The 10408-nt window shown below is 49.0% G+C and overlaps 1 protein-coding gene across 4 annotated transcripts in view; it reads left to right on the top strand.

The window, feature by feature from the left end:
• The first annotated feature begins 8994 nt into the window (after nucleotides 1–8994).
• Nucleotides 8995–10408, top strand: part of Wipf2 (WAS/WASL interacting protein family member 2) — a 32772-nt gene continuing 31358 nt past the window's right edge. Inside the window, exon 1 of one of the 4 annotated variants that reach the window (XM_075990805.1) lies at nucleotides 8995–9183. The gene's annotated coding sequence lies outside the window, so the exon portion shown is untranslated. Of the gene's footprint in view, nucleotides 9184–9308; nucleotides 9416–10408 lie in introns of those variants that run through there. The other 3 variants (XM_075990806.1, XM_075990803.1, XM_075990804.1) reach the window with 3 other exon arrangements.

The raw sequence follows: 10408 nt of genomic DNA, 5'->3' as shown, positions 1-10408 counted from the left end.
TCTCGAGGTAGCACAGTGTCTCCTGTTCAGGGTACCTTCTCCCATTCACATAGGCTCGTGTGAGTTCTTAGCTTGTCTAACTCTCCCTGAATCTTGGTATCAGAAAGCAGTCCTTTATTCTCCCAGCTTTGCTTTGCTTTTGCTTGTGTTCCCATCCTAGAATTTAGGGGTCCGTGAGATGGCTGACAGAGCAAAGAGCTTGCCCTGTAAGCCTGCTGATGGCCTATTTCCATACCTGCTGTATCAGTGGAAGGAGAGAAAGAACATCACAGATTGTCCCCTGACCTATGTGCACCTTCTGCGGTTTCTGCATGCACACACCCATGCAAACACACTGATAAAGTCTAGTATTTACCTGGGTGTGGCAGTGCATGCCTGTAATCCCAGCACTTGGATGATGGTGGCAGGATAGAGAGGTCTAAGAACTGCATAGCTGGACCCCATCTGAAATAATTATCTAGACCTTACCCTAGCTATCTCTTTTCACTTGTCCTCGCCCATCTTTTTGCTTGCTTGTTTTTGAGACAGGGTCTCACTGTACAGCCCTGGATGGCCTGGAACTCACTATGTAGTCTCGCTCACAGCGGTCCCCCTACCTCTGCCTCCCAAGTGCCAAGATGAAAAGGGTGCACTGTGATGCCTAGCCTCCCTCTTCTTCTTTTTTTTTTTAAAAAAAATATTTATTTATTTATTTTGTACAGAGTTAGCCAGAAGAGGGCACCAGACCTCAATACAGATGGTTGTGGACCACCATGTGGTTGCTGGGAATTGAACTCAGGACCTTTGGAAGAGCAGGCAATGCTCTTAACCGCTGAGCCATCTCTCCAGCCCCCTAGCCTCCCTCTTCTTATTAGCCAGTCCCAGCATTCTTGGATGACAAGACTAACCTCCTGCCAGACTGGCAGCACCTTGTCTCCAGCCCATCCTTACTTGCCGAGAGTCAGGTCTCTACACTGAGCCCACACAGTCTTTCTAAAACCAGTGTCATTGCATACAGCTGAGATGGGAAAGACTGGCAGCACCTGTCCCAGTGACGATGGGGAACTTTTTCTTTCCTGAGACACTGTGTAGCCCAGGCTGGCCTATTCTCATCAGTCCTCTTCCTTCAGCCTCCCAAGTGCTGGGATTACAGGCATGCGCCACTATGCCAGGGTACAACTGGAACTTTCATATGCTGCTGGTGGGCGTGTAAACAGGTACTACCACTTTGGAAAACTGGCAATATCTGCTAAAAGTAGGTTATGTAACTAATGCATACACATGACCGCGCATTTCCACTCAAGAGTGCACACCCAAGAGAAACTAGTCCAGGACACATAATCGTAATCATGGAAGGATTGTTTTTGTTTTGTTTTATGGTTGTTTTTTTCTTCTTTAGTGAGACAATCTCACTATCTGGTCTAGCCTTGAACCTTCAGTCATCTAACCTCCCCTCCCAAGTTCTGACATCACTGCCGTGGACCACCGCACTTAGGTGATGGCAGCAATTTTATGGTGACGAATTCAACAGCACTTGGGAGGCTGAAACAGGAAGATTGTGCAAATTGAGGCTAGCTGCAGCTACACATTACATTCCAGAGGGGTTGGGGGGTATAGCTTGATGGTGGAGCACTTGTCCAGTTCCTCAGTGCTGGGGGTGGGGTAGAAAAGGAAAACAAAGAAAAGATAGGGTTAGAGAGATGGCCCAGTGGTTAAGAACACTGGTTGCTCTTCCAGAGGACCCTGGTTTGATTCTCAGAAGCCATGTGGCAGCTCACAACCATCTGTAACTCATTCTTAGGGAATCCGATGCCTTCTTCTAGCCTCTACAGGTACCAGGCATGTACATGGTACACAGATGAACATGCAGACAAAACATCCATATTCATAAAGATAATAAAATAACTTGTTTTTAAAAAACAACACATACTGCCATCACAGAGGACTCCAGTTCAGTTCCCAGCACCCACATTAAGTGGCTCATTCCAGAGGACCTGAGGGTGAGTATGCACAATTAGAAATCTCTCTCTTAGATTGCTCAGAGGTTAAGAGCACTCTGAGCACTAACTGCTCTTCTGGAGGTCCTGAGTTCAATTCCCAGCAACCACATGGTGGCTCACAGCCATCTGTAATGCGATCTGGTGCCCTCTTCTGGCCTGCAGGCATACATGGAGGCAAAACACTTGTATATAATAAATAAATCATTTAAAAAAAATCTCTCTCTTTTTTCCCTTTGGTTTTTCAAGACAGAGTTTCTCAGTGTAGCCCTAGCTGTCCTAGAACTAGCTCTTGTAGACCAGTCTGGCCTTAAACTTTCAGAAATCCACCTACCTCTGCCTCCTGAGTGCTGGGATTAAAGTCATGTGCCACCACCGCCTGGCACAATTAAAAGTCTTAAGGAAAAGGACAGGCAGGTGACTCATACCTGGTATCAGGGTTCTTTTTTTTTTTTTTTTGGTTTTTCAAGACAGGGTTTCTCTGTAGCTTTGGTGCCTGTCCCGGAACTAGCTCTTGTAGACCAGGCTGGCCTCGAACTCCCAGAGATCCGCCTGCCTCTGCCTCCCGAGTGCTGGGATTAAAGGTGTGTGCCACCACCGCCCGGCTTGTTATCAGGGTTCTTAGGCGATTGAGACAGGAGGATTTGTATAGTGGTGAGGCCAGCCTGAGTCCCAGAGTGAGTGCTATTCTAGTCTAGGCCAAAGAGTGAACCCTATCTCAAAACAAAGACAAAAAGATAAGCGAGCAAGCTGTGTGTAGGGCTCAGGAGACGGCTCAGTGGGTTTGACCACTTGCTATGCAAGCATGAAGATCTGAATTTGATCCCCAACATCCACACGAAAGCTGCACCTGTCCGCCCGCCCCATTATCGACAGTGTTGGGGAGCAGAGAAAAGCAGTTCTCAGGAGCTTTGTTGGACAGTCAGCCTATCTGAAACAGTGAACTTCGGGCTCTGTGAGAGACCCTGTCTCAAGGAATAAGGTGGAGAGCAATAGAGGACACTTGACGGTCTCTTCTGTTCTCTGTTTTCATGTGTATATGCAAATGCACCTGAACACACAGATGTACGTCCACCACAGGAAAAACTGGCCACGATGACATACCTGTAGAATTCCAGCACTCTAGGGAGTTGAGGCAAGAAAGGTCATAAATTAAGGTGAGCCTGAACTATGGAGAAAGAACTCATCCCAAAATAAAAATACACATACACACACTCATGCACATACACGCATGCACGCACGCACGCAACACAACACAGGAAAATACCCACACAAAAGTGTTTTTGGTGGTGGCGGCACATGCCTTTAATTCCAGCATTTGGGAGGCAGAGGCAGGTAGATCTCTGAGTTTGAGGCCACCCTGGAGAAAAGTAAAAGAAGGTGGTGTTCAGTGAGGGGAACTGTGGATTCCTGTGGTCGTGCTGGGGCCTGCTGGAGTAATAGAAACATCCCAAACTGTGAACCTTTGACCACAAATGTGGGTTGTTCATGTAAAATGTGTATGTTTTGTAAACCTTTAATCCCAGCGCTCTGGAGGTAGAGGCAGACTGATCTCAGAGCCAGCCTGTTCTACGCAGACAGTTCCAGGCTAGCCATGGCTGCATAATGAGACCCTATCTCTACATATATATCCCCTTCCCTTCCTCCCTGGTCACATCTCTTGTTCCTTTATCTGTCCTTCACTTTACTCTGGCCATCCTGGCCATTTTCTTGTCCTTGTAGCAATCATTGTTAGCAAAGAGATCTCGCCTTTTCCATTCCCTACGCCAAACTGGATCACCCAGACAAAACCCGCCCTATACTCTGCTCTCCCGGTTGGCTCAAGGCACGCCTCGCTCATGACATCACATGTGTTTCTTTGTGTATTCGCTTAGTGGTTACCTCCCACACCAGCATGGATCATCCCTGGGAGTGGATCTTGCTCACTGGCTGTAACTGCAATAGTAGCTGGCACGGAGCAGACACTCAATACATATTTGTTGAATGAATAAATTAAGTTGGTTGTAATAGGAACCAGAGGAGCAGGACCCAGTGCAAGATGATAAGTGCTCTAGGACTTAAGCCAAGGAGAGCACTGCTGGTCTGGGAATAAGGAGCAGAGAAAATAAAGAAATTCCTTTAAAGAGATGAGCCTGCTAGGTGGTGGTGGCACACGTCTTTAATCCCAGGACTCAGGAGGCAGAGGCAGGCGATCTCTGTGAGTTTGAGGCCAGCCTGGTCTACAGAGTGAGTTCCAGGACAGCCGTGACTGTTACATAGAAAAACCCTGGGGGGGGGGGAGAAAGAGAGAGGAGCCCAAAGCAAAACTAGAGTTGTTTTCTTCTTATTGTTTGGCTCTTTGGTTTTTGGAAACAGGGTCTCTTCATGCAGCAAGGCTGGTCTCAAACTCCCAATCTTCCTGCCTCAGTCTCTGCGTGCTGGATTACATGCATCTCCCACCATGAACAGGCAGAGAAGAGCCACCGGGAGTGGGCTTCGTTCAGTGTGGAGGGCTGGCCCTGTCCTATAGGACCAGGCAGGACTCAAGGAGAACAATCATATGGCTAGGGAGCAGTCTCTGCCCTTGCTGTGCTCCCACCCAGGGCGGGCAGAGAAGTGACCTAGTTTGCCTCCCACCTGCATCCTCATTTCAGCCGCTCTCAGAACCATCAGGTCATTACTTACGAGTGACATTCCAGGGCATGTCCTTTGCCATTTCCTGTGCTCAGCTTTTTTTTTTTTCCTAGCCTGGCCTCTAACTCTGAATCCTCCTGCCTCAGCCTTCCGAGTACTGATGTTGTAGGCTTTGTTCATGGTTTCTCGTTTAATCTTTCCAGCAAACCCCACAGAGCTGGCTCTGTCAACTCTACTTTCTAGATGGAAATTTGAGAACTTGGGAGACTTTTGTTTTTACCTGGAATTCTCCATGAAGCTGAGGGATGACCTTGAACTCCTGACCCAACAGTTTCTACTTCCCAAGTGTTGAAATTATAGACATAACCTATCATCTTCTGGTAGAGACAATTTTTCTTTTTTAAAACGGAGGCAATGAGAGGTCAAGTTGTCATCCTGGGTCTCAAATCCACCCTTTGGAACAGAAGCATCAGGTCCCCTGGGATGGTAAGATGACAAAAAGAATCTGGAGTGGCCAAAGGACCAGCCTAACCAGAACCCTGTTTGGGAGCCTAAGTAGGAGAAAGGAATTTAGGCAGTGACATTTCCAACCACTAGGTGTCACCACAGAGACTACTTTTCAAAGTGCCTAGGAGTGGGAATAATCTGACAGTTTTTCTCCCACTTGAGACAGGGGCTCACTGTGTAGCTCGGGCTGGCCTGGAATTTACAGAGATCTGCCGGTTTCTGCCTCTGTAGGGCTGGGGGTTAAAGGTATGGGTCACTACGCCCATCCTCAATCATATTTTGAGACGGAGCTCTTACTGAACCCGAAACTCACGGATTTGGATAGACTAGCTGGCTACCCTGGGATCCACTTGTTTTTGTGCCCCCAGATTTGGGGGTACAAGTGCTTTTACACAGGTGCTTCAGATACAAACGTGGGTTCTCCTGCTTAGGCAACAAGCACTTTACCCACTGAGTCATCTCCGTAACTCTTTTATTATTGGTACTATTATTATTTAAAAAAAAATAGGGTCTCATAAGCTTGGGTTTGATGGCACACACCTTTAATCCTGGCACCTGGCAGGCAGAGGCAGGTGGATCTGTGTGAGCTTGAGACTAGGCTGGTCTACATAGTGAGTTCCTGGTCAGTCAGAGCTACATAGTGAGGCCCTGTCTTCAAATAAATAAGCAAATAAGTAAATACATAAACAATTAATAAAAACTGCAATCATGGGGCTGGAGAGATGGCTCAGCAGTTATGAACCCTTACTGCCATTATCGAGGACACACGTTTGAGTCTCAGCACCCACATGGTGGCTTACAGGCGCCTGCAACTCCAGTTCTAGGGGATCCAATGCCTTTTCTGACTTCCAGCGGTACCGGAACCACAAGAGGTTCACATACATATGTGCAGGCAAAGCACTCGTGCAGATAAAAACAACCCATTTACCAACAAAAGGAGGGCACAGAGTCACCGATGTGAGCATTGAGAAGACAAAGCCGGAAGATGTGTCTACTACTTTGTAGGTAGGAGGCTTGAACGTAGACGGTTAGGCTTTGTGCGGCTCATTCCCTCACCTGGGAAGTGGGAGTGCGATCACTACTTGAGAAAACTGAAGAGGAGATGGATTATGACGGCATGTGAGCTTATGACAATGACTGGTACATGGTGAACTGCAATAAATGTCAAACCTTACGGTTTCTTTTTGAAAATATTTGTATTTTTCGACAATTTCATACATCTATATAACACGTTGACCAGAATCACCGCTTTCCCCTCTTTTATTCTCGTCCACTCCTTCTGGAACCCTTCTGTCCAACATGCCCCCTCCTCCTTTCACGTCTTCTTGTTGTCTGAGACGGAGTCTCATTGTTTATCCCTGGCTGGCCTGGAACTCACAATGTGCCCCATGACTTGAAACTGACAGACAGAGTCAGGCCTGCCTCAGCATCCCAAATGCTAGGCCACTCGTCCTGGCCCTCAATTACTTTTTTTTTTTTTTTTTTGGTTTTTTGAGACAGGGTTTCTCTGTGGTTTTGGAGCCTGTCCTGGAACTAGCTCTTGTAGACCAGACTGGTCTCGAACTCCCAGAGATCCGTCTGCCTCTGCCTCCCGAGTGCTGGGATTAAAGGCGTGCGCCACCACCGCCCGGCCTCAATTTCTTTTTACAACCTACTTTCTCCTTTAAGTTCTAGCTCTCTATATCAAAATAGTTGCTACAGGAAGGTGGGCCGGTGGGAGGGCTCGGTGTAAAGGTGCAGGCTTACTGGCCACCAAGCCTGCCAACTTGAGTTTGATCCCAAGAATCCACATGATGGGAGAGGAACCAGTTCCTCAAAATTGTCCTTTGACCTCCACACATGTTCTATGGGGTGCCCCCTATATACAATAAATTAAAAATTGGCTGGGTAGCACACACATTTAATCCCAGTACTCCGGGAGGCAGAGGCAGGTGGATCTCTTGAGTTTGAGGCCAGCCTGGTCTACAGAGCAAGTTCCAGGACAGCCAGGACTGTTACACAGAGAAACCCTGTCTCAAAAAAAGAAATCATTTTTTTCTTTGCTTCAAATAATTTTTTTTCCTGGAATGCTTTTCTTTTCCTTCCTACCCTGGCCCATTTCTAAAGACTTCAGGTAGAAAATGAGGGATAGCCTCTTGGTTTCGTTCTTCATAAAGCTTATTATTGATATGTCCCCACATGAGATGTCCCTGTATTGGCCCTAGTGGCTGCCCCTTGCCATAGAGTGGTGTAATAAGTGAGCAGGGGCTTATTTAGCCATAGCGGACAGAGAATTCCCTCTGGAGGAGCACTGACGTAAAGCCTTGGAAATGAGGATGGGATGAGGACGATCCGTTCAAAGGCCTCGAGGTGGGAACTTCATTGAGTGTTTCAGGAACTGAAAGCAGATACACGTAATTGTCGAGCCGCTAAGGATGAGGTGGGTGAAACAGTGAGCAAAGAGATAGGAAGGGCTGGTAAGCAGTCTAGATCCACTGCCCCATGCGTGCGTCACCCGCCGATCCTTCTGGCAAGTGTTCCTCGCCTTTGCTCTTCGGTAGTGGAATTCTACTCATCTTTCTTTTTTTTGTTTTCTGAGACGGGGTTTCTCCACGTAGCCCTGGCTGTCATGGATCTTGCTCTGTAGTCCAGGCTGACCTCAAACTCAAGAGCTCTCCCTACCTCTGCTTTCTGAGCGCCACCACACCTGGCAAAATTCTAACTCATCGTTCAAGGCCTAGTTCAAACCATTAAAAAAAATCTCTCATTCTTCAGCAGGACTTAGTCACTCCTGGGACATCCCAGCCCACATGTCACCACAACTCATCACATGCTGACTGAGATCTCAGCTAGCTGTTTACATGCCAAGCTGTGCCCCAGCATGGTGAGTTCCCAGAGGGCGGAAGCGCTGTCTTAGTCACCTCTGGAACCAGCTCCTCCTACCTAGCCTAGTGAATGGTCACAGCAGGTACTCAATGTGACATTTAGTTGACTAGTGGGTGGTGCCCAACACTCAAGGCAGAACAGAGGGAAAACAAAAATAATAACAGCTTAGGCTTACCACGTGCTTGCCAATTCATTACCCGAGGAGCCTTCAAGGACTCTATGAAAAAGGACAAACACGGAGGGAGCTGAGGCCCAAGAGCACACAATAAGTGGAGATTAAACCCCAATACTGCTCTTTTACATGAGTTTCAGTCCTGATCATTGGGTTGACCTAGGGAGCAGTGAGACATGGAAGCAGTGGGGTTGCCTGGAGTGCTGACAAGCTTTTGTGTGTGAAGAAGACCCTTAGTCATTTGCAAGAGTTCGCAATGAAGCCAGCAGAGGACAAGGATTCCTCGCTCTCATCCAAGTATCTAGAGGAGCTCACAACCCCATCCCTCAGTCCAGTGAGTTGAGGGTCCCTCTCCTGAGGAGGATGTTCAGGTTCAGCGGTTAGAATGACCTAACCGATGATGTGTAAGCAGAAGCGTGCCTCTCTGTTGCTATGACAACCGGAGCACAGCTACCGGGCCCCTGCAAGGGTAGCGGAGTCCTGGTCTTCCTTAAACCCAGACCATATAAGGGCTTATGTTGCGTGCGTGTGCACGGAAAAAAAAAACATTTAAGAAACAGCGGTTAGCTCAGTGGTTCTCTCCGTCGGCCAGAAGTTAAAATTATCTGCGCAAATTTAAAGGTCAGACTGAATTTGACCAATTAGATATGGCATGGCTAAGTCATTGAGAGCCTCGCAGGCGGTCCCAACTGCAGCCCAAGGTGCAAACCCGGCTCTTCACTGCGGATCTCGTCCGGCGACCTTCTCAAGATGGTGGCGCTCCGCCCCCACGTGCGCCGGTAGAGGGCAGGCTTTCCCAGGCGCATGCGCCCCGCGTCTCCGGGCGCCCGGCTGCCTCCTCCTTTTTCCCCCGCCTCCATTTTGTTCGCGGACGCTGGGGACGGTGGGAGCAGATCCATTTCCGGGTTGGCAAAAGGGGCGGCGGCGAGGAAGAGAGCTTGCCGCGGGGCGAACGGGCAGGACTGAACCAGGACACAGGTGACGGAGGATTCGCTCCCGGAGCAGCCCCGAGGTGGCGAGGACGCCGGGGCGGCCGAGCCCGCCGCTGAGGTGACCTGCGGACCTGAGTGGGAGGGAGAGAGAGCGAGCCGGGGAGGGGGCCGCGGGGGGAGGGGACGCCGGGGGAGGGGCCTGAGGCGGAGAGGGGGCCTGGGGGCGGGGCCTGGAGACCCTGCGAGGGGGCGTGGGCCGTCCGAGTGGAGGGCGGCGGTGAGCGGCCGGTGCGGACCGGGCAAATGGGCAGGAGAGACAGGAAATTAGAGATCCTGAAGGGTTGGGTGAGGTGAGTAAGACGGTAACTCTGGGTGAGGAAGGAGGGGAGCCGTGCGCAGAGGGGGAGATGGGGAAGGGAGGGAGGACCTGTTGGGAAAGGTAATTATTAGCAGGATGCTCCGAGTTGAGGAGAGCGGTGTGACATTTCGTGTTGGCTTAGGTGAACTAGAATGGCTGGAGGAGATGTGGAGAGTGGTGGGTGAGAGGGAGTCGGGGAGATGTCTGAGATGCGTTTGCGAGCTCCTGGAGTTGGAGCTTCCTGTTGGAGGGGTGTGGAATGAGGGTCTCTGGGAATCTGAAGGCGCCGAACGTAGGCTGTGTGTGCGGTTGAGTTACTGATGAGGAGTGATTAGGAAGACATATTCTGGAAGGATAGTATTGGAACGAGAAGCGGGAGGAAGCTGCTGTGTGCTGGAATCTGCACCCATCCCTGCTGGGGATTGAATCCTGGTCCACTCGTGTGCTGGGCAAGGGCTCTCTCTACCTCTAAGCTGCACCCGAGCTCTGGAATGCTTTTTTTTTCCCCCTTTGGTTTTTCGAGACAGGGTTTCTCTGTGTAGCCCTGGCTGTCTTGGAGCTCACTCTGTAGACCAAGCTGGCCTCGAACTCCCGAATGCTGGGATTAACGGCATGTGCCTATTGCCCAGCCAGAACTCTTATTTTTAAAGCAACTTGAATAGTACTAGATTAATCTCTCTCCGGGCCCGTTCTATTTTTTCATGCTATTACTTTTGCTTTAGAGTTGTGTCTTCTGAATTGCTACATGATTTTGGCTACTCTTTTCTCTCTTTATGGACCAGAAGAGAACTTTAGTACTCTACCTCAAATACAGATTTACATGTAATTTTTGAGACAGATCATTAGACTCTCTTCCTCCTTTGTAATACAGCTCTGTCCCATCTGTTCCCCTAAAAGATTGTGTTAACCAATTAGATCTTTGAAGTCGGTGGTGTAAAGAAAAACAGGATTGAGATATGCTATTAATTTTTTTTTTTGAGACAGG

The sequence above is a fragment of the Microtus pennsylvanicus genome, chromosome 11 (assembly GCF_037038515.1).
Source record: "Microtus pennsylvanicus isolate mMicPen1 chromosome 11, mMicPen1.hap1, whole genome shotgun sequence".
NCBI classification, from domain to species: domain Eukaryota; kingdom Metazoa; phylum Chordata; class Mammalia; order Rodentia; family Cricetidae; genus Microtus; species Microtus pennsylvanicus.
Note: the sequence above shows the minus strand (reverse complement) of the source record. Positions and strands in the feature narration are given on the sequence as shown.